At 45.5% G+C, this 25,470-nt stretch overlaps 1 protein-coding gene and 1 pseudogene across 4 annotated transcripts in view; one reads left to right on the top strand and one right to left on the bottom strand.

Annotated features, from left to right (window-relative positions):
* The window catches only part of LOC123955532, a 41,859-nt pseudogene extending 40,345 nt beyond the window's left edge, over positions 1 to 1,514 (top strand).
* Positions 1 to 25,470, bottom strand: part of DISC1 (DISC1 scaffold protein) — a 383,714-nt gene that overhangs the window by 182,165 nt on the left and 176,079 nt on the right. The window lies entirely within an intron of this gene.

Genomic DNA, 25,470 nt, shown 5'->3' with positions numbered 1-25,470 from the left:
TCACCAGTTGAAGAATTTGCAAAAAAAAAATTAAAAATAGAGCTACCCTATGACCCTGCAACTGCACTACTGGGTATTGACCCCAAAGATACAGATGTAGTGAAAAGAAGGGCCATCTGTACCCAATGTTCACAGCAGCAATGGCCACGGTCGCCAAACTGTGGAAAGAGCTGAGATGCCCTTCAACAGACGAATGGATAAGGAAGATTTGTGCGATATTCACTATGGAGTATTACGCCTCCATCAGAAAGGATGAACACCCAACATTTGTAGCAACTTGGACAGGACTGGAAGAGATTATGCTGAGTGAACTAAGTCAAGCAGAGAGAGTCAATTATCATATGGTTTCACTTATTTGTGGAGCATAAGGAATAGCATGGAGGACATCGGGAGATGGAGAGGAGAAGTGAGTTGGGGGAAATGGGAGGGGGAGACGAAGCATGAGAGACTGTGGACTCTGAGAAACAATCTGAGGGTTTTATCGGGGGGGGGGGGTTGGGTGAGCCTGGTGGTGGGTATTGAGGAGGGCACAGATTGCATGGAGCACTGGGTGTGTTGCATAAACAATGAATCTTGGAACACTGAAAAAATAAAATTAAAAAAATAAATACTAAAAAAAATCTAACACGTGATAAATGAATATTGCAAATTAGAACTAAAAAAAAAAAAAAAAGGAAAGGAAAGAAACTGCCTTGACATTGAAAACCATAATTGTCCCTAACATTAAAAAAAAGAAAAACCCACTCAGGAAATGCCTTTCCCCATCTAGAAAATTTCTTAGATTCTTCCGTCACATACACCAAGTAAGTGATATACCCCACATGACATGGAATTACAGAAACGACTTTGAAGTCCAGGACGCGAAGCTGAACATAAGAAAATAGAAGACGGTCCTGCAAAGATTCACAAAAGGTTGAAAAGCCAAGATCAGGTGGGATACAAAAAAATTCCTAATTGCAGCCAGGTGTTTTATTGGGAGTTTCACACGTATCCGTCTGCATGTGACATAAGAGAATGACACATATGTAGTAGTGTGACATCACATATATGTAGCTGAACATGTAATACGGGTAGCAGTGGGTACGTCTGCGAGGAGTTACACACAGAATTCACAATCGAACAAGCAATCTCTCAAAAGGTTGACACATTTTACGGTATCCTGTCTAGTACAGTCTATATTCTCATCTATACCGCGTCAGTTACTCCTCTCAATGACCGCGCCGGACCTGCCTTCATTCTATCGGTGCGGGGCCTGAGGGTCAGACAGGAGGAAGTCGGATGACTGAGGGGCCATCGAATGACCAGCGGGAGCCTAGCCCCGATCAAAGCTCACTCAAGTCCAGCAGACAATGAAGCCTGTGGGGAAGCTGACCTCCTGCACTGCCTTTATTTCTTAGTTCGTGGGCTGCTCGTCCGCCCAGGGCAACGATCTCGCTGGAGGCTCCGTGGGACCCCACGTCCAGCACTGCCACCACCACCACGAGACTTGCCACGCCAAACACGTGCTTCGGTAGCGTGGCCCCTTCTCCGGGGTGCTGCTGCACTCCTCCCAACCCTCTGCATCAGACGGAAGATTCTTATTGTCCACTGGGCTTTGAAGGAGGGAGTGAAGGGGGGCCTCTCTTGGCTCATCGGAGCACTGGGCTCCCCAAACTTCAAGCTCTACCACAAAAATCAGGGACCTGGGCAAGGAAGACATGGAGCCACCCCCCAGCCAGGACAGGGGAGCCCACCTTCAGCCCACCAGCTCTCCATGATCGGTCCTTCATCACTCGACCACCTTTGAAATAAGAAGCTGGTGTCTGCTCCCTCCTCATCCTCTGAGCTCTGAGGCATTTCAGTACTAGTGTTTGATTATTTTGTGTCTGACAAATATTCTTCTCACCCGTCCTTTTCCCAAGGACAGCAGCATTTCATTAGAGAAGTCTAAACACCCCCAGAAATCATGCTGAAAGAAAATATCAGCCAAGATGTCTAGCACGGCTTTCGTGCATCCCCAAACAGCGTTACTCTTAAAAGCAGAAAGGAGTGGAATTAATCCGGCTCTGTTTAAAGATCAAATCCGGAGGGCATTCTCCAGAGAACTACCGTCTAATCTCTCAGAGTTGCTATAAGGTCAAATATTGGACCCAAATCCAAAACTATCTGGTATAATCCCTTGTCATTTAAGATGGGATTTGCACAATGGAGAAACTTAAATTTAGTTACAATTCAATTTCCCTTTCACATTAAAAAAAAAAAAAAGTCCCTGTGTTCTTTCCAATCATTGTGATCTGTAGTCTGTAAAAGCCTGCTTCCCATTACTCCTGACCACCCCAGACGGGAGACAGAACAGGTGGCTGTCTTCATTACGACCAAGCTGATGGCTAAACGCAGCCCCGGATGCTAACGCCAGATGAGGCCAAGAGGAACCTAAACTGAAAAACAAATATGGCTGACGTTCAAGTTCAAGTCTGAAGCCTGAGACTTAGAATTAGCCCCTCCTATCCATCCGACCCCTGACTTAAACAAGAGCAGGAGCGCATCACCTCCCCAAACGTCAGAATGTGAATGCCTTCCAATGTATTAGAAAAATTCATAATGACGCTGACTTTTTGTTGTTGTTGTTAAAGCGAATGCATATAAGGAAGATGCCCAGAAAAGCTGCATATGTTTTTATATCCTGAACCCTTGCTGTATCCATCCCTATGCCGGTGCTAAGTTCTCGTCACTTATGCAGAGAAAAGTGAAACCAATCAATAGATTTTTAGCGCCTTCTAAATCCAAAACCTCAGCTAGATAAAGCTCAGAAATCAGGATTTAGGACAACTGAATAAATGACCGATCCCAGAGGTAACCTCCAGATACTGTGAAATGGGATGTTCCTGGTCTATTACAGAAGAAAGGTAAAATAATCCGATTTTTTTTGCCGGTCAAAAAAAGTTTCTATCCTTTCCTAGTTGTCAGACCTTCAGCAGCCTCCCTAAGCCTTGTTTTTTCACTCCTATAAACAGGAGTAAGATCATGCCTTTCTCATCCCGCTGCTACTACCACACCAGTAGGATGCCCTGCCCAGGCTGCACACCCTAGAGGAAACGGTCTCTTCCCAAGCATCCTTTCCAACATAGGAGGACATGTTGGGCGCCTGGGAATCACTTCATTTTTTCCTCCACAACTGCCCTTAATCAGTCTTTTCCCGGGTTACACTGTGCTTCTCCCTCTTCTAACACAATATCCTGATTTTATATTCTAAGCCTTTTGTAAATGGGGGTTCAGAAGACCAGGGGACACCACTCTCCTCAGTTGCTGGTCCGAAGGAGCACGCGTCCCTCCACCGTACCCCGCTCCCCCTCCCAGCCTGGCCGGTGCTGAGTGCTCCTCTTCTCGCACTCTCCCTCTTCCCTCGTCCTGCAAAACCTACAAAATGGGCCTAACTGGGTTGGGGCAGACCTTTCTTCTTACCGGTTTGCAATTCCACTGGAGGTAGAAAACGGTCATGTTCCTGCCCACTTCGAAGATGGGTGATGTCTCCCCAGCCTGGGTTTGGTGACATGAGGGACAAGGCTCCATCGCTGGCTACTTGGGGCTGATCCCACTTTATGCCAGGCTTTGCAGCACACTCAGCTCCCTAGGGGTGTGGAAGGGTGTTTCTCTGTATATTCCCAGCGATCCAAGGACACCGAGTCCAGAGAAAGACGTGCACTGGCCGCTCGGAAGACTTGTGAGTATAAAAGTAGAAAGCCAGGAGTCAAGATGGCGGAGAAGTAGCAGCCTGAGACTACATCAGGTAGCAGGAGATCAGCTCGATAGCTTATCTAAACATTGCAAACACCTACAAATCCAACGGGAGAGCGAAGAGAAGAAGAACAGCAACTCTAGAAACAGAAAATCAACCACTTTCTGAAAGGTAGGACTGGCGGAGAAGTGAATCTAAAACGACGGGAAGATAGACCGCGGGGGGAGGGGCCGGCTCCCGGCAAGCGGCGGAGGAACGGAGCACAAAATCAGGACTTTTAAAAGTCTGTTCCACGGAGGGACATTGCTCCAGGGGCTAAACCGGGGTGAAGCCCACGCGGGGCCAGCGTGGCCCCAGGCCCCGCAGGGTCACAGAAGGATCGGGGGTGTCAGAGTGTCGGAGAGCTCGCAGCTATTAGAACGGAGAAGCCGGCTGCCAAGACAGAGCCGAGGACTGAACTCTCAGCTCGGGGTTACCTTGAACTGGTCGCGGGCTGGGTGAGCTCGGAGCGCGGCTAGAGGCTGGGGATACGGGAGTGATTGGGTGCTGTCCTCTGGGGGCGCACTGAGGAGTGGGGCCCCAGGCTCTCGGCTCCTCCGGGCCGGAGACTGGGAGGCCGCCATTTTCATTCCCGTCCTCCGGAACTCTACGGAAAGCGTTCAGGGAACAGAAGCTCCCAAAAGCGAACCCGAGCGGATTACTTAGTCCGGCCGCCGGTAAGGGCGGTGCAATCCCGCCTCGGGCAAAGACACTTGAGAGTCACTACAACAGGCCCCTCCCCCAGAAGATCAACAAAATATCCAGCCAGGACGAAGTTCATCTATCAAGGAGAAAGCAGATTCAATTCCTAAGACAGCAGAGCAATTCCAGAGGAGGAGAAAGCAAAGCACGGAACTCATGGCTTTCTCCCCATGATTCGTTAGTCTTGCGGCTACTTCAATTTTTTTTTCTTTTTTCAATTTTTTTTTCTTTTTTCAATTTTTTTTTCTTTTTTCTTTTTTCTTCTTCTGCTAAATTTTTTAAAACTTTTACCCTTTTCTTTTTTAACATTTTTTGACTAGTTCATCTAAATATATATATTTTTCTTTCTTTTTTGTATTTTTTTATTTTTTTTATTTTTTAAATTTTTTTCTTTCTTTTTTTTTTTTTTTCTTTTTTCTTTTCTTTTTTTTTCAGAAGCTGTTTTATCCCCTTTCTCCCCCCCACAATTTGGGGTCTCTTCTCATTTGGTTACAGCGCATTTTTCCGGGGTCTTTGCCACCCTTTTAGTAGTTTATTTGCTCCTTCATATCCTCTTATCTGGACAAAATGACAAGGCGGAAAAAATCACCACAAACAAAAGAACAAGAGACAGTACCGAAGGCTAGGGACCTAATCAACACAGACATGGGTAATATGTCAGATCAAGAGTTCAGAATGACGATTCTGAACATTCTAGCCGGGCTCGAAAAAGGCATGGAAGATATTAGAGAAACCCTCTCTGGAGATATTAAAGCCCTTTCTGGAGAAATTAAAGAACTAAAATCTAACCAAGTTGAAATCAAAAAAGCTATTAATGAGGTGCAATCAAAAATGGAGGCTCTCACTGCTAGGATCAATGAGGCAGAAGAAAGAATTAGTGATATAGAAGACCAAATGACAGAGAATAAGGAAGCCGAGCAAAAGAGGGACAAACAGCTACTGGACCATGAGGGGAGAATTCGAGAGATAAGTGACACCATAAGACGAAACAACATTAGAATAATTGGGATTCCAGAAGAAGAAGAAACAGAGAGGGGAGCAGAAGGTCTATTGGAGAGAATCATTGGAGAGAATTTCCCTAATATGGCAAAGGGAACAAGCATCAAAATCCAGGAGATGCAGAGAACCCCCCTCAAAGTCAACAAGAATAGGTCCACACCCCGTCACCTAATAGTAAAATTTACAAGTCTTAGTGACAAAGAGAAAATCCTGAAAGCAGCCCGAGAAAAGAAGTCTGTAACATACAATGGTAAAAATATTAGATTGGCGGCAGACTTATCCACAGAGACCTGGCAGGCCAGAAAGAGCTGGCATGATATATTCAGAGCACTCAACGAGAAAAACATGCAGCCAAGAATACTCTATCCAGCTAGGCTATCATTGAAAATAGAAGGAGAGATCAAAAGCTTCCAGGACAAACAAAAACTGAAAGAATTTGCAAACACCAAACCAGCTCTACAGGAAATATTGAAAGGGGTCCTCTAAGCAAAGAGAGAGCCTAAAAGTAGTAGATCAGAAAGGTACAGAGACAATATACAGTAACAGTCACCTTACAGGCTAATAATGGCACTAAATTCATATCTCTCAATAGTTACCCTGAATGTTAATGGGCTAAATGCCCCAATCAAAAGACACAGGGTATCAGAATGGATAAAAAAACAAAACCCATCAGTATGTTGCCTACAAGAAACTCATTTTAGACGCGAAGACACCTCCAGATTTAAAGTGAGGGGGTGGAAAACAATTTACCATGCTAATGGGCATCAGAAGAAAGCTGGAGTGGCAATCCTTATATCAGATCAATTAGATTTTAAGCCAAAGACTATAATAAGAGATGAGGAAGGACACTATATCCTACTCAAAGGGTCTGTCCAACAAGAAGATCTAACAATTTTAAATATCTATGCCCCTAACGTGGGAGCAGCCAACTATATCAACCAATTAATAACAAAATCAAAGAAACACATCAATAATAATACAATAATAGTAGGGGACTTGAACACTCCCCTCACTGAAATGGACAGATCATCCAAGCAAAAGATCAACAAGGAAATAAAGGCCTTAAATGACACACTGGACCAGATGGACATCACAGATATATTCAGAACATTTCATCCCAAAGCAACAGAATACACATTCTTCTCTAGTGCACATGGAACCTTCTCCAGAATAGATCACATCCTGGGTCACAAATCAGGTCTCAACCGGTATCAAAAGATTAGGATCATTCCCTGCATATTTTCAGACCACAATGCTCTGAAGCTAGAACTCAATCACAAGAGGAAAGCTGGAAAGAACCCAAATACATGGAGACTAAACAGCATCCTTCTAAAGAATGAATGGGTTAACCAGGAAATTAAAGAAGAATTGAAAAAATTCATGGAAACAAATGATAATGAAAACACAACAGTTCAAAATCTGTGGGACACAGCAAAGGCAGTCCTGAGAGGAAAATATATAGCGGTACAAGCCTTTCTGAAGAAACAAGAAAGGTCTCAAGTACACAACCTAACCCTACACGTAAAGGAGCTGGAGAAAGAACAAGAAAGAAACCCTAAACCCAGCAGGAGAAGAGAAATCATAAAGATCAGAGCAGAAATCAATGAAATAGAAACCAAAAAAACAATAGAAAAAATCAATGAAACTAGGAGCTGGTTCTTTGAAAGAATCAATAAGATTGATAAACCCCTGGCCAGACTCATCAAAAAGAAAAGAGAAAGGACCCAAATCAATAAAATCATGAATGAAAGAGGAGAGATCACAACTAACACCAAAGAAATACAGACAATTATAAGAACATACTATGAGCAACTTTACGCCAACAAATTGGACAATCTGGAAGAAATGGATGCATTCCTAGAGACATATAAACTACCACAACTGAACCAGGAAGAAATAGAAAACCTGAACAGGCCCATAACCAGTAAGGAGATTGAAACAGTCATCAAAAATCTCCAAACAAACAAAAGCCCAGGGCCAGACGGCTTCCCAGGGGAATTCTACCAAACATTTAAAGAAGAACTCATTCCTATTCTCCTGAAACTGTTCCAAAAAATAGAAATGGAAGGAAAACTTCCAAACTCATTTTATGAGGCCAGCATCACCTTGATCCCAAAACCAGACAAGGATCCCACCAAAAAAGAGAACTACAGACCAATATCCTTGATGAACACAGACGCAAAAATTCTCGCCAAAATACTAGCCAATAGGATTCAACAGTACATTAAAAGGATTATTCACCATGATCAAGTGGGATTTATTCCAGGGCTGCAGGGTTGGTTCAACATCCGCAAATCAATCAATGTGATAGAACACATTAATAAAAGAAAGAACAAGAACCATATGATACTCTCCATAGATGCTGAAAAAGCATTTGACAAAGTACAGCATCCCTTCCTGATCAAAACTCTTCAAAGTGTAGGGATAGAGGGCACATACCTCAATATTATCAAAGCCATCTATGAAAAACCCACCGCAAATATCATTCTCAATGGAGAAAAACTGAAAGCTTTTCCGTTAAGGTCAGGAACACGGCAGGGATGTCCATTATCACCACTGCTATTCAACATAGTACTAGAAGTCCTAGCCTCAGCAATCAGACAACAAAAAGAAATTAAAGGCATCCAAATTGGTAAAGAAGAAGTCAAACTATCACTCTTCGCAGATGATATGATACTATATGTGGAAAACCCAAAAGACTCCACTCCAAAACTGCTAGAACTTGTTCAGGAATTCAGTAAAGTGTCAGGATATAAAATCAATGCACAGAAATCAGTTGCATTTCTGTACACCAACAACAAGACTGAAGAAAGAGAAATTAAGGAGTCAATCCCATTTACAATTGTACCCAAAACTATAAGATACCTAGGAATAAACCTAACCAAAGAGACTAAGAATCTATACACAGAAAATTATAAAGTACTCATGAAAGAAATTGAGGAAGACACAAAAAAATGGAAAAATGTTCCATGCTCCTGGATTGGAAGAATAAATATTGTGAAAATGTCTATGCTACCTAAAGCAATCTACACATTTAATGCAATCCCTATCAAAATACCATCCATTTTTTTCAAAGAAATGGAACAAATAATCCTAAAATTTATATGGAACCAGAAAAGACCTCGAATAGCCAAAGGAATATTGAAGAACAAAGCCAAAGTTGGTGGCATTACAATTCCGGACTTCAAGCTCTATTACAAAGCTGTCATCATCAAGACAGCATGGTACTGGCACAAAAACAGACACATAGATCAGTGGAACAGAATAGAGAGCCCAGAAATCGACCCTCAACTCTATGGTCAACTAATCTTCGACAAAGCAGGAAAGAATGTCCAATGGAAAAAAGACAGCCTCTTCAATAAATGGTGCTGGGAAAATTGGACAGCCACATGCAGAAAAATGAAATTGGACCACTTCCTTACACCACACACAAAAATAGACTCCAAATGGTTGAAGGACCTCAATGTGAGAAAGGAATCCATCAAAATCCTTGAGGAGAATGCAGGCAGCAACCTCTTCGACCTCAGCCGTAGCAACATCTTCCTAGGAACAACGGCAAAGGCAAGGGAAGCAAGGGCAAAAATGAACTGTTGGGATTTCATCAAGATCAAAAGCTTTTGCACAGCAAAGGAAACAGTTAACAAAACCAAAAGACAACTGACAGAATGGGAGAAGATATTTGCAAACGACATATCAGATAAAGGGCTAGTATCCAAAATCTATAAGGAACTTAGCAAACTCAACACCCAAAGAACAAACAATCCAATCAAGAAATGGGCAGAGGACATGAACAGACATTTCTGCAAAGAAGACATCCAGATGGCCAACAGACACATGAAAAAGTGCTCCACGTCACTCGCCATCAGGGAAATACAAATCAAAACCACAATGAGATATCACCTCACACCAGTCAGAATGGCTAAAATGAACAAGTCAGGAAATGACAGATGCTGGAGAGGATGTGGAGAAAGGGGAACCCTCCTCCACTGTTGGTGGGAATGCAAGCTGGTGCAACCACTCTGGAAAACAGCATGGAGGTTCCTCAAAATGTTGAAAATAGAACTACCCTATGACCCAGCAATTGCACTACTGGGTATTTACCCTAAAGATACAAACATAGTGATCCGAAGGGGCACGTGTACCCGAATGTTTATAGCAGCAATGTCTACAATAGCCAGACTATGGAAAGAACCTAGATGTCCATCAACAGATGAATGGATCAAGAAGATGTGGTATATATACACAATGGAATACTATGCAGCCATCAAAAGAAATGAAATCTTGCCATTTGCGACGATGTGGATGGAACTAGAGCGTATCATGCTTAGTGAAATAAGTCAATCGGAGAAAGACAACTATCATATGATCTCCCTGATATGAGGACATGGAGAAGCAACATGGGGGGGTAGGAGATAGGAGAAGAATAAATGAAACAAGATGGGATTGGGAGGGAGACAAACCATAAATGACTCTTAATCTCACAAAACAAACTGGGGGTTGCTGCGGGGAGGTGGGATTGGGGGAGGGGGAGCGGGCTATGGACATTGGGGAGGGGAAGCGAACCATAAGAGACTATGGACTCTGAAAAACAACCTGAGGGTTTTGAAGGGTCAGGGGTGGGAGGTTGGGGCAACCTGAGGGTTTTGAAGGGTCAGGGGTGGGAGGTTGGGGGAACAGGTGGTGGGTAATGGAGAGGGCACGTTTTGCATGGAGCACTGGGTGTTGTGCAAAAAGAATGAATACTGTTACGCTGAAAAAATAAATAAAATGAGAAAAAAAAAAAAAAAAAAAAAAAAAAAAAAAAAGTAGAAAGCCACCCATAGAGAGTTGTCTTAGAAAGATACTATTCAGGGGCGCCTTGGTGGCTCAGTCAGTTGAGCAGCGGACTCTTGTCATGGTCATGACCCAGGGTCGTGATCTCAGGGTTGTGAAATCGAGCCCCACGTCAGGCTCTGTGCTCAGCAGGGGATAGGGGGAGCATTCTGCTTGGGATACTCTCCTTCTCCCTCTGCCCTTCCCCCTGCTTGTGTGCCCTCTCTCTCTCTAAAATAAATAAATAAATCTTTTAAAAAAATACTATTCACAAGCATACTCAGAGGCTCTTGTGATCCAAAATACCACCGAGGCATAGAATATTTAGGTAACAACTACAAGATGAAAATACAAAAACACATGGAAGGGCAAAATCAGCACCCAGGAGTCTTGCCGTGTGAAAAACAGGGCCCCCGCAAAGCTGGGGGACACGCAGACCTCACCAGAGATTCTGTCGGGAAGCAGTGTTTGCCCTTGCTGTGACCTTCACGCACCATCGTGCCAGTTCCCCTGTGAGGGTGTCTGGGATGCCGAGGGGGCAGTGGGAGCCTAAGGAAATCTAAAATTAAAACAAGGAGCAATTTGTGGCCCCCCCTACTGATGGCTGACTGAAGTGGAGCGAAAAGCCAGGGCCTCAAATTCTCCCGCAAGGAAAGGACATCAGAACAATCCAGAATAAAAAATAAACCGAACTTGCCCCTTTGAAACAGAAGTTTCCCTACTTTTACTGTATTTAAAACAATTCGGGGGGCGCCTGGGTGGCTCAGTGGGTTAAAGCCTCTGCCTTCGGCTCAGGTCATGATCCCGGGGTCCTGGGATCGAGCCCCGCATCAGGCTCTCTGCTCCGCAGGGAGCCTGCTTCCTCCTCTCTCTCTCTGCCTGCCTCTCTGCCTACTTGTGATTTCTCTCTGTCAAATACATAAAATATTTAAAAAAAAAAACAAAAAAAACAATTCGGGTATATTCCTCTTCTACAACCTCATAAAAGAGAGAGGAAGCTCTTTTTTTTTTTTCTTTCTTTAATGAGTGACCGTGAGTTCTTATCCGAGCAGTACCAATATCGCTACTATTTATTTCGGTCCCCATGTCATCATGCACAGTCACGTCAGCCTACTCCCTGCTAGGGTCAAAGCAGAGGTTCTCTTTGGTTTCTGCACAGCCCTGGAAGGTTTTCATCACCCCAAAGACACAGGAGAGAAATTTATGACTCACTGGATTTTAAACAACACAAGTCTGAACTTGTTCGGGACGTGCATTTCACAGATGGGCAGGTCTTTCAAAGATGGCAAACACTGGCATCCTTCCTGACTCCCTAAGGACTGTCTGTCATAGGATAATACCCAATGCCTCCGTCTGTCCCTTGATTTAGCCATCAGTGATGCCAGTGGGGACAGAATAAACATGGCAGCAGGGAACACGCCTCCACTGCCTTGAAGCACCTGACGATTATCCATCCCTGGATTCCCCCCGCTGCCTCTGTGCCCTGCCAGGAACACACGGCACGCACGAACAACTCTCACTCTCCACAAGCCGCCAGAGTCCTCTCTGATGTGGGGCCTGGCCCTCCCACGGGCATTTACCCTTTCATAGAAAAACACCATAAATCAAAATTAATCAAGACAGAGAAACCTCCGGCACCCGGAGTTTTGGTGATCTTCGACCCCTTACTGAGCGCTGCGGAAGGAAGGCCTTCGGGTACAGAGGCTGCCCCCGTGCTTCCCCAATTCTATCTCACTCAAACTGCACAGAAGCCATGATTGAGCACCGCAGGGAATAGGATGGAAAATCAAACCCAGGCCTTGCTCTTAAATAGCCTGCCTCCCGTTAGAAGAAAACTGCATGCGTGCCCATGAGAACATGAACTTAGTAGCTGGAGAGAAGACGGATGGGCTGCAGTGGTTAAAAGGCACCATTATATTAGGGACCAAAGAAGGATCTGGAGCCCTGGGCAAGCTTGTAGTTAAGAGCCCGGCCAGCAGTGCGTGCGGCACGGGTGGTATCCCTGCCTATCCAGACGAGGGTCCTCAGGAGTGGCCCCTGAAGGTCAGGAGGGGTTATCACCTGTTGGAAGCTGTCTATGTCACTTGAGGACAAACTGGTACATAAACCCAGGTCTTCTGACGACAGGCCGGTGCAGGGGACTATTTCGGATCCTGCACAAAGACCATCCGGCCCACACACCGGAGCCCCGCGATGCAAAGGGAGGGTGCGAGGGCCGGCAACAGCAGGATCGCCTGGAAGCTGTGAGAAATGCAGGCACTCGGGCTTCCTACACCCTCGTGATGCGGAATCAGCATTTCAATCATTCACCCGATGACTGACGCATGTTCCAGTCCAAGAAGCACTGCCTTAGGGGATCTTCAAGAGACTGTCCATCCGTATCATTTAACTAGTCGCTCATTTACTCATTGTTTCTCTCTGCAAACATTTACAGCAAGCCTGCTGTGTGTGCCAGACATTGCAGGGTAGGAAACAATCTATTCCCTGCATCGCAGAATACAGACGAGCACCCGTGGTTTAATGCTGCCCGGAATTTAAAGCAAGGCATGGTATGAAAGGGGTGGGGAGAACCGGGGCATTCGTACACTTCTCCGAGCCACACGTGTGTACAAAAAAATGTCATCTGCTGGTTAAAATAATCGTGGTCGCAGAAGGCAAATCACCTAAGTCAGACCAGCCCCAGGGCTGTCTCTCCCAGGAGTGGGAACTTGGCCAAGGTGCCCACCCAAAATGGGTCTCATCTGAAAAAAGCGTACTCAGACTTTAAGAACTCCTAGATTTGGCCCAGCTTTCTTAGTTTTTTCCAGACTTATCCGATTTTATTTGTTTGTTCAGCACATACTTAAGTGATACCATCTTCTGGGGACAGCATGGGTGCTGGGAACACAGCGGTGACAAGGTCAGTGAGGTCCTATAAGATGGTGGTAGGGGTCATGGCACCAGCAGAAGCAGGTAGTGAGATCGTGTGCCGCTGGGAGGCTGCTCCAGTGGGAGAGCCAGTCAGGGAGGCTTCCTGGAGGAGGAGGAGTTAAGCCTAGACCTGAATTGTGAAAACACAGACCTGTGTACGACTAAGGGGGAACCAGTTCTGGACAATGGAACAAACCCTGAACATGCAAACAGGCTCAGTGCATCCAGGCCTGTAAGACCGAGGAAGGTTCTGGGTGGGGAGGGCAGAGGAGGGAGAAACATGGGTGCAGTCTAACAGCCAGGGAGGGGTCCCCGGCTGCCTGAGTCTGGGCAGGCAAGGTAAGGAGCTGGCTTATTTCCTGTGTGTGACCGGAAGCCCAGGGGAGTGTAGGCAGTGATCTGATTCTAAATTCTCTTACTACAAAATGTGGAACGGAGTCACCTGTTATGGCCTGGATTGCGCACCCTCTCCCTCCAGATTCGTATGTTGAAGTCCTAACCTCCCACACCCCAGCATGTGACTGTATTTAGAGACAGGGTCTTTAGAGAGGTCATTCAGAATAAATAAGGCCGTTGGAGTGGGCCCTGATCCAGTAGGACTGGTGTTTGTATAAGAAGAGACAATTGGGGCACCTGGGTGGCTCAGTGGGTTAAAGCCTCTGCCTTCGGCTCAGGTCATGATCTCAGGGTACTGGGATCGAGCCCCGCATCCGGCTCTCTGCTCAGCAGGGAGCTTGCTTCCCCCCCTCTCTCTGCCTGCCTCTCTGCCTACTTGTGATCTCTGTTTGTCAAATGAATAAATTTAAAAAAAAAAAAAAGAGAGAGACAATTAGGACACAGAGACACATAGAGGGACAACTCTGTGAGGCCACCTGCATGGCAAGAAGAGACGCTTCGGAAGGAGCCAACTGCCGACATCTCGATCTCAGACTTCCAGCCTTCAGAATTGGAGGAAAATAAATTTCTGTTCGTTCAGCCCCCCGCCCCGGGCTGGGGTACTTGCTACGCCAGTCCCCTGACAACTAACACGCACCCAGTGTAAACTTAAAAACCACCATCTTTACAATGACACAAAGGAAGCCACACATTCTCCTGCCTTATTCTGTGACTTTGAAGTTGGCCACCAAGTCCTCAGGCCAATGATCTAAACACCTGTTTCTAATTCCCAGAGTCCTTTTCCAGCAGCTCCTAGACTAATCACGGGGAATGTGTGAATTTGCCTCTCAAGTTTTCCTACCTCAGTTTCTCCCAGTTAAAACAGAAAAAACAAAACCTCAGTTCTTTCTCTCTGGTTTTAGTTAAAGTTGTCTCATCATTTCAGTTACCATTGCCTGAATTCTAAGATACAATTTTTAAACAGTTTTATTTATTTGAGAGAAAGAGAGAGAGAGAGAGAGAACATGCACACTGACGGAAAGGCAGAGGGAGAGAGAGAATCTCAAGCAGGCGCCCCACTGAGCAGGGAGCGTGATGCGGGGCTGGATCTCGTGACCTGAGATCATGACCTGAGCTGAAGGCAGATGCTTAACTGACTGAGCCACCCAGGTGTCCCTAAGATACACCTTTTTTTCCTTCCCAAAAAATCAAGAGGCAATCTAGAATAAAAGTGAACATCAGACTTAGTGTCTGTCCCCCTGAAAGCCACCATCAAGTCCGTGGGGCATCTTACAACTACCGGCATCATAGTCATGAAAGAACGCAGAGACCATCTGTTTCTTTCATAAAAGTCAGTGAAAAGCCGGGACAGAGACACTCCTGGCAATTCTTCTGTGTCCCACTACAGGCATACCCCATCTCCAAAGTGACCCCTGCAAACCTCCCCTCATCTCAACCCCCCACTCCCGTGGCTTTCGTCCCCTTTCATTCACTTGCTCATGCATTCATTCCAAAATGACCGTGGAGCTGATGCTGAGCCCGGCCTGGTGCCGGCACAGGGCCCCTGCTCAGCCAGAAATCTCCTTTCTCTGCCTTCTCCCCGTCCCCTCCACTGGCTCGCTGTCACTAATATCTGAATGTTCGCAAACTACAGCATCTGAGAAAAAGAGAGACACACACAGAGAGAGAGAGAGAAGGAAGAGAGAGAGGGAAGGTGGGGACAGGAAAGGAGGGAAAGAGAGAAGAAATTCCTTACCCCACTCCCTCTTCCCCATTTCCTTTTTCTTTCCCTTCAAAATAACTCTAAGAACTAGTTTTCCACTCGCTGCCTCTTCTGCCTTTCCTCCTCACTCACCCACCCCGTGGATCGGATTCTATCCTGCGGCTCTCCCTGGACGGGATGCTTCTGCAGCCCGTGGACACACCCAGAACCCAGTGCACCTTTCTTCTCTGCAGTATTGGCCATCACCGTTCTCCTTTTCTTAAATAATATCTTCCTTTCGCTTCTCTATTAGTTAGAATTCTTTCATTGTGGTGTAGAATGCTGAAAAAGAAACATCATAGTCCAGCTCAAACCGACTGAAGCAAAAATGGGTCTACTGGCATTCATACTGGGAAGGCTAATAGGGTCATTCCAGGGCCAGAGGCAGGAAAAGGTTTAGGGCCCAGATTCGTGGCCAAAAGGAGCCAGAGCTATGCAGCTTGCAAGGACTTTCCACCTCCCCATCCATCTCTCATCTCTGCTTGTCTCTTCATGGCTTCATTTTGCATGTGACCTTTCCATGTGGCAGGAAAATGACCCCCCATGAGCCCCAGGTTCTCATCCTCCCAGCTTCCCTTACTCTGGCCAGGAGAGGGAGGCCAGGTTCTGACACACCCTGCTCGGGTCCCTTTTTCACCGCTTGAACAATCCTCGCTGCCAGTGAGTGATCTATGGTTGCCCATGCCAGGCCACGTGCCACAGCAATGGACACAGTGTTGATCACTATGGTCACGGTCATGCAGGAAATGGGAGGGGTGAGTCCTTAATAAAAGGGAACCAGACAAATAAAAATAACCTGTGCTCCTCACAGCTTCTAGGATGCACCACTCCTGCCTGTTCTCCCTCTTGTCTGACCACAGTCCTTCATGCTTCTATGTGGTTTCCCTTCCTCTGCCTGTCCCCTAAATGTTAGTGCTCCTTAGCAGCCTCCCTTATGTTTCTTTTTCTCTGCACTTGCTTTTCCTGTGCCCTCTCCTCTATCCCCACGGCTGTGTCAGCCATATGCCGATAACAACCCAAACCCACACGGTCAGCCCAGCTCTCCTTCCGCAGCCTCACAACCAGCTGTCTGTTGGACATCCCTACTTGGATGTCACATACGATGTGCAAAGTCAACTAGCTAAAAGGAAATGTGTGATCTCTTCCCAGTCTTCTGCAGTCCGATGCTCTACCACTGAGCTATACCCCCTCAATCTTCTGTTCTTATAGCCTTGATTCCAATGAATATGGCCCACCCATGAGACAAGTCAGGAATCTGACCTTCAGGGCCAATTCCCCCTTGTCATCATCCTGCCACTCCCATCTCTAAATATCCAATACCACCGCTGTTGGTTCCAACTGCTAACCACCTCTGCCCTCTACCGACTCCTCACAGTCCTCACAGCCATTGTCTTGTTTCCAGCCACCTTCCCCCAACCCCTCTCCAGGATACAGCCCCCCATGCATCTCCCTGAGGAGGTGGGCCTTCATGCCCAGCATGGATCCCCTCTGCAGTCTGCAGCCAGACCTACTGTGGGTTTTATTTTTCATTGTTTTTCTTTCAGTGCAGATCTAATGAAATCGCCCCCTACTTAAATCTATTCAGTTGTTCCATCTTGCTCTTCCGATCATTCTCAAGCTCCTTCAATGGTACATAAATCCACCTGGCCTTCCTTAATTCCGAAACCTAAGCCCTCTCCACTCCTCCACCGCATTAAATGAGTTCAAGCAGGCTCAACTTCCTACTGTCCTTAATGCCGTAAACCTCCATGCCTTGCTCTTTCCTCTTCCTCAAATGTACTTTCCGTATTTTTCTCCGTTTTAACCTTTCCATGCCCTAAGTCACAGCTTAGACATCATTTATCCCAGCGACCGTGCCCTGGCGCTGCAAGCTGGCCCATCAGAGCACGCGTCACACTGCAATGCAGTTTGTCCAGCTGGACCCTCCCAGCAGCTCTTCCATCTCTGGGGCTGGGCACCTAGTGGCCCACAGTAAAGTCAGTTGAAAGCCAGGACAGATTTACCAGAAATCTAATGACACATATGCCTCAGGGCCACTCCCCCTCATGGGTCCCTTCCAAGCCCTATAACTAATTTTGATTCAGAACTGTATGTGCTTTTCCTTACGTAAGAAGGAATTGTAATAGCTTCAGAGCCTATAAACTGTGGGTCCGCCGCTGGTTACGTGAGTAAATTGGACAGGAAATGAGACTCGCAGGAGTTAAGCTTCTACCCCATGCCATGTCCCACTTCATGACATGGCGCTACGTGGATCTGAATTTGCGTGGGTCTGACCACGCAGCTTTACTCTGTCTGGTGTGCAGACTGAGAAGTTCAGCTCATCCCTCCTGGCCTCAGTTTCCTCCTTCCTGAAGCATATTTAATATGCTTCATAGGATATTAAAAGTAACAACTCACATAGTATCTTTAAAAACACCGACACAAGACTTGGCACACGGGTGGTTCTGAATACAGGACCGTTAGAAGAAATACAGCACATCACAAACTCCACCCCGCTCTCCAGTTCAGGATCCACCTAATTCGGCAAGCCTTCTCTAAGCCCTTACTCTACATGCAAAGCACCGACGGGGGCGGGGGGATACAGAAGATTAATGATCTCAAGAAGCTGTCAAAGTGGTTGGGGAAATAGATATTTAAACAAATAAGTATAAAATATGCAAAAAGAATTAAATTTCTTCCATCTTTCTTACTGTTTCTCTTTATTTAATATCTTGCTCTTTTTTTTTTTCTCTAAGGAGTTATCTCCTACCCTGTGGTCTAAGGTTGAGTATGTTAGTTAATTAACAGCTCTACTCAGCCACAGAGCTGCCTTGGGTTACAACCTGAACGATATTTAAAGAGACTAAGTTGAAGCTGTGCGGGGAACAAAAATTGAACAAGGTTTTCAAGGGTGTCACCATTCAAAGGCCCTCTGGGGAGGTAGCAGTTCCTTGAAATGAAGCCAAATTTAACTTAGCCAACAGTACCAGTTAAGAAGTTGGGGATAAAATATGTAACCGTGACCTCCTTCCTGAGACTAAGCATATAGAAAAATCATTTACAACCTTTGCCCATTTGTAAAATTTGAACCACAGGACACACAGGGCCATGGACATTGACGGATCAGCTGGGGAACTGGGTCACTGGGGAGCAGCCTGGCCCAGAGGCCGGGACAAGTGGCTCCCACCCCACTCCCAGCTCCTTGAGGGGTGGCGTGCAATCCCGTGGGCAGGAAAGTAACACACGCCTGGCTTGTGCCAGGCTCTGCAACCTTGCACCAAACCTTGTGAAATGTCAACATAGTCAATAAAAACAATAGTGGATAATATAACAGTAGAGAAAAATAGTAACATTAACCTCGGAGGGCTAGTGGAGGCTTAAATGAGATCGAACAGGTAATGCATGCAAGATCTGAGCTATAGATTCCAGAGTTCTTTAAACTCTTTCTTCTTCATATACATATAGTAAAATTTACTTTTCCTTTTCTTCTTTCTTTCTTTTTTTTTTTGTGTGTGTGTGTATAGCTCTATGGGTTTTAATATAATACCATGCATGGATTTTTGTAACCATCATCACAAACAGGATACAGAACCGTCTCAATTCCCCCTGCAAGGAATTCCCTCCTGCTGCCCCTTTGTAGTCAGACCCTCTCCCAACCCTCTAGCCATGTCCCTAAGCGTCCTCCTTTTCTACAGTGTTAATTGAATTGAATCACACAGGATCAAGCCTTTTGTGTCTGTCTTCTTTGATTCAGCATAATGCATTGGAGATGCATCCAAGTTGTGTGTATTAATAATCGGTCCTTTTCATTGCCGAGTACTATTCCACTCCATGGATGTCCAACCACTTGCTCTTCCTGTCACCCACTGAAGGACACCGGGCTTCTCCAGTTTTGGGTGATTATGAATCATGCTGCTATAAACATTCATTACACATTTCTGTGTGGGCAAAACTATTTCTCTAGGATAAATAAATATCTGGGAATGGAATCGCTGGGTCCCCATGGCAACTGCATGTTTAAGTTTATGAGAAACTGACAAACTGTTCTCTAGAATGCCTCTGCCATTTACACCCGCCAGCAGTGGAGGAGCAACACTGCCCCACCTTCTCCTCAACACTTGACATCGTCAGTGTTCTTTACCCAGCCCTAATAGGCACGTAATGTGAGTCACATTTTTTAAGAGAGAAACATTGATCGATGGATGTAAGATTGTAGGTAGTCATCTATTTTATAAAGTGAGAATGTTCAGGGGCTCCTGAGCCTCCCAGGCGGGTGAAGCCTCTGCCTTCGGCTCAGGTCATGATCTCAGGGTCCTGGGATCGAGTCCTGCATCGGGCTGTCTGCTCAGCAGGGAGCCTGCTTCCTCCTCTCTCTCTGCCTGCCTCTCTGCCTACTTGTGCTCTCTGTCTGTCAAATAAATAAAATCTTAAAAAAAAAAAAAAGTAAGAATTGCAGGGTAGGTTAAGGTCACAGGAACCAGGTTTCTTCAATGACCAACCACCACCTTCAAAAAACCTTGACAACCCCAGCATGGCAAAGAGGCCTCTTGTGGTCCTGCTCTTCCCCTCTTCTTCAGCCTCACGCTCTACCCTTCCCGCTCTCGGACCCTTATTATTGGACTTATTATCGAACCTACTATTGGCCAGATCAATAATAATGTTAATTGATAACTGACGTTAACTGAATCCTTATTGCAAGCCACAGGCCAAGCCACATCTGTCTCATGTGTTATCTCATTTCATCCTCTCACTCTGTGTAATTACAGGAAGGTGGCCACATTCCTGTGACAGAGGGGGGACACTGGTGCCCAGAGAGATTGGAAGCCTTATCCAAAGTCCTGCAGCAGCTATGTGGCAGGGCTGCGGTCTGGTCCCTGGTCTCAGCATGCGAGACTGGTCACAGTAGGCAAACGTGCCTACTCCCCTGACCTTGGAGCCATCCTCTCCTCCAGCCTGGAGGCCTCCGGCACCTCTGCCCTCATCCACCTCCAAGCCCCAGCCCACGCCTTGCCCTCTCTGTGAAGCGGTCCCAGGTTCTCTCAGGGCGCACTTAGCTGTCCTCCTCTCTGTGCTCTCTTCACCTTTGTTTCTTTATTTCATCCTTCCCCACACAGAGTTCTGTTTGCTATGCAGGCCTGCCTCCCCCACCCATGACCGCAAGCTTCTCCAGACAGGATCCAGAACTTTCTACCCTTCTTTCTTGGTGCCTGGCACCCAGAAGGTGCTCAACACCCACTGAAGCTTTGAGTGCCAGATAAGGCTTTGGGGCGAGAGACCAAGCAGGTCCTGCGAGAACCAGTGTTTCCCCTGAGCCGACGTGTCCTGCAAACACCTCCATGTAAGGGCGTCTTAGACTGAGTCAGATGCACAATCAACAGAAGGCCGCTACACAGACCTACACCCAACTCCTGAGACGGACTCCGACAGCCATGCCTGTCAGCATCAAACAGCATGTGGGTTATAACACGAAATGACAGCAGGGACACACACCCAATGTTAACAGCTTTAGGCCCACGAGGAAAATTGGAGTAGAAGAAAGAAGCCCTTTTCATATTCATGCTACCAGTTTTTTCCTTGTTTACGTAAGCATTGTGATTTTTTCCTTCACTTATGCATAATAGGACTATTAAAACTGTTTACTCCTCTCTTTCTAGCACTCTCAATTAAGAATGATAATTTTTAATAGTAAAAATAAATTAAAATCAATTAATTCGGCTGGGGAGCACCTTGAGGGATGTGGACTAATTCTGTGCCTCTGGCAAATCTGACCCAAACGCTTCCAGATAGATGGTGTGCAGCCACCAGGGCTCAAACCCAAAGGCTAGGAAGAAGCATCTCTCCGCACTGTTGGCAATCCATAAATATATGTTCAATAAATCGATTAACTTTTAAAGCTGAAGCACTCAATAGTATTAGATGGCAATAATCAGATGTTTCATGGGCCACAGAATCTTCTCCAGTATTCTCCCAAGTAAGAAATTTGAAAACTATGGAGACCATAGGCATGTGTTAATGAATCCAAGATGTTCTTACCTGCTTTTCCTACCTATTGATAAATGTTTGTAAATTCTAAAGGTTTGAATACAGAAGTTTAGCCTGTCACAATTCAGGCAAAGAAATTTGGAGAAAAAGAAGGAAGGAAGGAAGGAAGGGAAGGGGAAAGAAAGAAGGAAGAGAGGGAGGGAGGGGGGAAATGAAGGGGAATTTTATACATAGAAATATATTAATATTTCAACTATGGCAACCTAGTTTGCTATTCCCAAGCCAGATTAAGAACCACTGTCCTCCAGCAGCAGCTCCCAAGACCCTCTCTTCCAAGGATCACCTGCTTCAACGCTAACACAGATTTACACAGATTTAGCCTTCTGCAAGCTCCGTAAGAAACCTGCTACCCTGACTCATGGCCACCTCCTCACCTTCTCCTGATTCTTTCATCAAAGTTCAGAGGTAGAGAATTAAATACGATATTGTTCCCATACATTGATGCAAATAAATAATTTTTTAAGCAAGGCAGAAAAATGATCAGAAACAAGCCAGTGTCTTTATGGCAAATTTCTCTAACCAATGTTTTAGGGGACCCATCACAGCATGCTTAATGGATGGGGGTTTAAAAAAAACTCACAGAATTTAGGCACTGAGAACACAGGGGAGAATTTGCTTTGGAAGTCTCCATTTCTATGTCCATATATGATGTAAAGTCAAAAGAATTGTGCGTTCCATGTTTGGTAATTAGATGTAAATGGCTACACTTTGGGATAAGAGGAATCATGTCTTCCCCTTGTATTTGCACACAAGTGCCCTCATACATCTCACCCTGACAGCCAGGAGCTGCTTTATATATCTAACAGAACCTGGCAAGACAAGATGACCTTTCTAATTGTCGTTATGAGAAGCACAATTGCAAGTAACTTTGAAACATATGGTAAACTTCATTATGCTAAAACAGAATAGCTTCTACTTTGGGGCTCATGATGAATATTAATGTCAGAGCTCCTGAGAAAAATGTGCTCTAAATTTTATATTGTATAAACCCCTTTCAAGACCAGAGAGAGTGTTTATTTATAGTCTTTAGGCTTCTTCATAGATGGTATTAAATATTCCACTCAACATGGCAAAACGGAATGAATAATCACGGAACATTAAGGGAAAGATAATGATCACCTTCGCCATCTCAGGCTAAGATCCAGGCAGGGGGAGAACAAAATGGCGCAAGGAGGACACGGAATGTATGCATGGGAGGGTCCGTGGGTTCCGCAGCAAGAGTAGTCCAGACACAGATGTCATGGGGAGCCAGTTCTGGGGCGATGGTGGGGCGGAGTCACACACTTCATCCAGAGCACATGGAGACGGAGGGAAGTTCAGAGGGTCAGGGGGAACCATCAAGGTGAACTTAGAAGCAATGTAGGGAGTGGGCGCATGGGTGGATAAGGGCATGGGATATTCCAGAGGTGGAGGGAAGAAACCAGAAAAGCATGGGGAGGCCGATGGGGAGCAGCAGAAAGCCGTGGGAAGATGTTGTCCGAGAGGCGGAAGCCGCTGATGCCCCATAGCTCCGACAGGCAAGAAGCTGCCTTCTTGAAGCCCAGATCATAGTAATTTACACATCATCCCGGAAAAGAATCTGTGACTTAATACCCAACGCCACCTATTTTCAGGAGAGAAAGGGAGGGAGCCCTGGCCAACGCAACAGCTCTCTACAAAAAGCGGGTGACAATGTAAAAGGTCATCCCATCTGGCATTTTTCCAGGACAGGCAGGCCCTTTTTCTGCCACGTCCTTTCCCTCTCTCCCTCAAGCTGTCCTTTAGTGGCCACGGACGCTCTCCTTCAGTCTGAATTAACAGCGTGCTTTGGAGGGAAAAATCCCTACATTTAGGAACTATTTTTCTAATAGATCAATTTAAGAAAACAGAAAATTAAAAAAAAAAAAAAAAGGCAGGGGCGCCTGTGTGGTGCACTCATAAAGCATCAGACTCTTGGTTTCCGGTCAGGTTGTGATCTCAAGGTCGTGAGATCGAGCCCTGTGTCAGGCTCCTTGCTCAGCACAGGTTCTGCTTGAAATTCTCTCTCCCTCTCTCTCTCTCTGTCCCTCCTCCTCCTCGTGCACGCTCTCTCTATCTCAAATAAATAAATAAATATTTTTTTTTAAAGATTTCATTTATTTATTTGACAGAGAGATCACAAGTAGGCAGAGAGAGAGGAGGAAGCAGGCTCCCCGATGGGCAGAAAGCCCGATGCGGGGCTCGATCTCAAGACCCTGGAACCATGACCTGAGCTGAAGGCAGAAGCTTTAACCTACTGAGCCACTCAGGCGCCCCAATAAATAAATCTTAAAAAAAAAAAAAAAGTCAGACGGTGAGGTACTAATAAACATCAGCTGCATCACAAAGGAAAAGGAAGAAGGTGGGTAGGAAGCTGGACCCCACTCTCAGTTTGTGTGTTTTAATGGATGCAAACATGGAAAACAATGCTTCCCCCAGGTGCATTGTAAAAAGTGAAGCCGGTTCATTACGGTCCCAATTACAGCAGTTCCCTAAATATCGCCAGTTTTAAAGACCAGGCCCAATGAATATTAATGCGCAGAGTGGAGACAGACAGCCTTTCCTGGAGAAGACCTGTCTCTGTCGCCGTTTGTGACATTATTTGTACCCGGATGCCTTAAGAAGCTTCAGAATTTATCAGCTCAACATGGTTTCACTGTTTGCAAAAATTTCTTCTCTTGCTCTGTTACTAATTGTGGTAAGGGGTTAATTTCACACATGTGCATACACACAAAGGAAAAAAGTATAATAACCATCTTATATAAAGATGAGGAAACCATCGAGTTCCCTTCCATTCCCCCCAAGAATGGACAAAGTGCATGGACAAGAAACTGTGAAAAAAATTACAAAGGCACAAAAAGAAGTGAGGTCAGCCTTGCCAATGGTCAAATGTATGCAGGAACAAGGCATGAACTAAATACTCTCTAATTATTGTTGTTACACTAATAATCTCTTAAGAAATGACAGCAAGTATGGGAACAGTTGCATTGGTAGCATCAAGTAAACCGGAATAATTCTTCTGAGAGTCAGTTTGCAACATGTCCTCTGCCAGAAAGCAAATCATACTCTTTGGTCCAGTAATCCTGATCTGGAACTTCATCTTTAGGAAGGAATTCACAAAAAAGATCAGAAAACACATCAAGATAAGGACTAAGCAAATCATGGAATTTGAGGCTTGGGATGTTATAAAGACCATAAATAAGAAACTGGCATGCTCTGTCGCAGCAGGGAAACATAAGTGTGTGATGAGGAGCACGGCTCTGGAGCCGGAAGGTCTGAGTCTGAGTCCCACCCTAAAACTCCCTTAGCTCACTGGGCCTCAGTGTCAGCATCTGGAGAATGGGGTTGACAAATTTATCGCAACATACAGTTGCAGAGGCTTGAGTGACGAGATGCTTTCATTACTGCCATAGAAGGCTAATGGCAGGGAGTGAATTCGCAGTGTGTAAAAGGGGTGCACATGCTTCAGACATTGGGGTGACACTAAAAATGAGACCAGGAGCTCCGTTATAGACGCTGTATGATGGACATTTTCTGTTCGGCTTTGAATATGTGTTTTATGCTTATGCTGTTTTGTGGAATAAATTTAAAAAAAAATTTAAACCACTAGAGTAACCCTAAGAATCTGATAAGCTTCACTTTCAGAGGATTCTTATATAATCCACGGGGGAAATCACTTTGCCTCCAAAGGTTGATGCGCTGCTCGGATTCCAGACCACCAGGGAATTGCAGGGTTGGGTGACCGTCTCAGGGCAGACATGGAATCTGGTATTCAGCCCCTAGTGCCCTTCAGTCTCGGGGAGGGGGGGAATGGGGTTCGGTGAAAGGCAAGCAGACATTTGCCAAATTCTAATTTCCTGTCTTGCCAATACGATTGGGACACATGGACCAAAGTCAAACGCTGGGTCACATACAGAGTTAAAAGAAAAGAAGCTCATACTGCAGTTCCCTTACTGAGCAAGACCAGGTTTCCTCTCATTAAGGACACCCTGAAATCATAGTCTCTTTACATTAGGTTCTTAGCTAGGGAAGGGCAATATAACATTTGGGGATATACGAAGTGTAAAGCAGCCACAGTACAAAAGACACATACAAAAAGGGAGATCTTCAAAACAGGCTAAAATAACCAAAAATTAAA

This window comes from Meles meles, chromosome 13 (assembly GCF_922984935.1).
Source record: "Meles meles chromosome 13, mMelMel3.1 paternal haplotype, whole genome shotgun sequence".
NCBI classification, from domain to species: domain Eukaryota; kingdom Metazoa; phylum Chordata; class Mammalia; order Carnivora; family Mustelidae; genus Meles; species Meles meles.
This window is presented reverse-complemented; position numbering and strand designations above follow the sequence as displayed.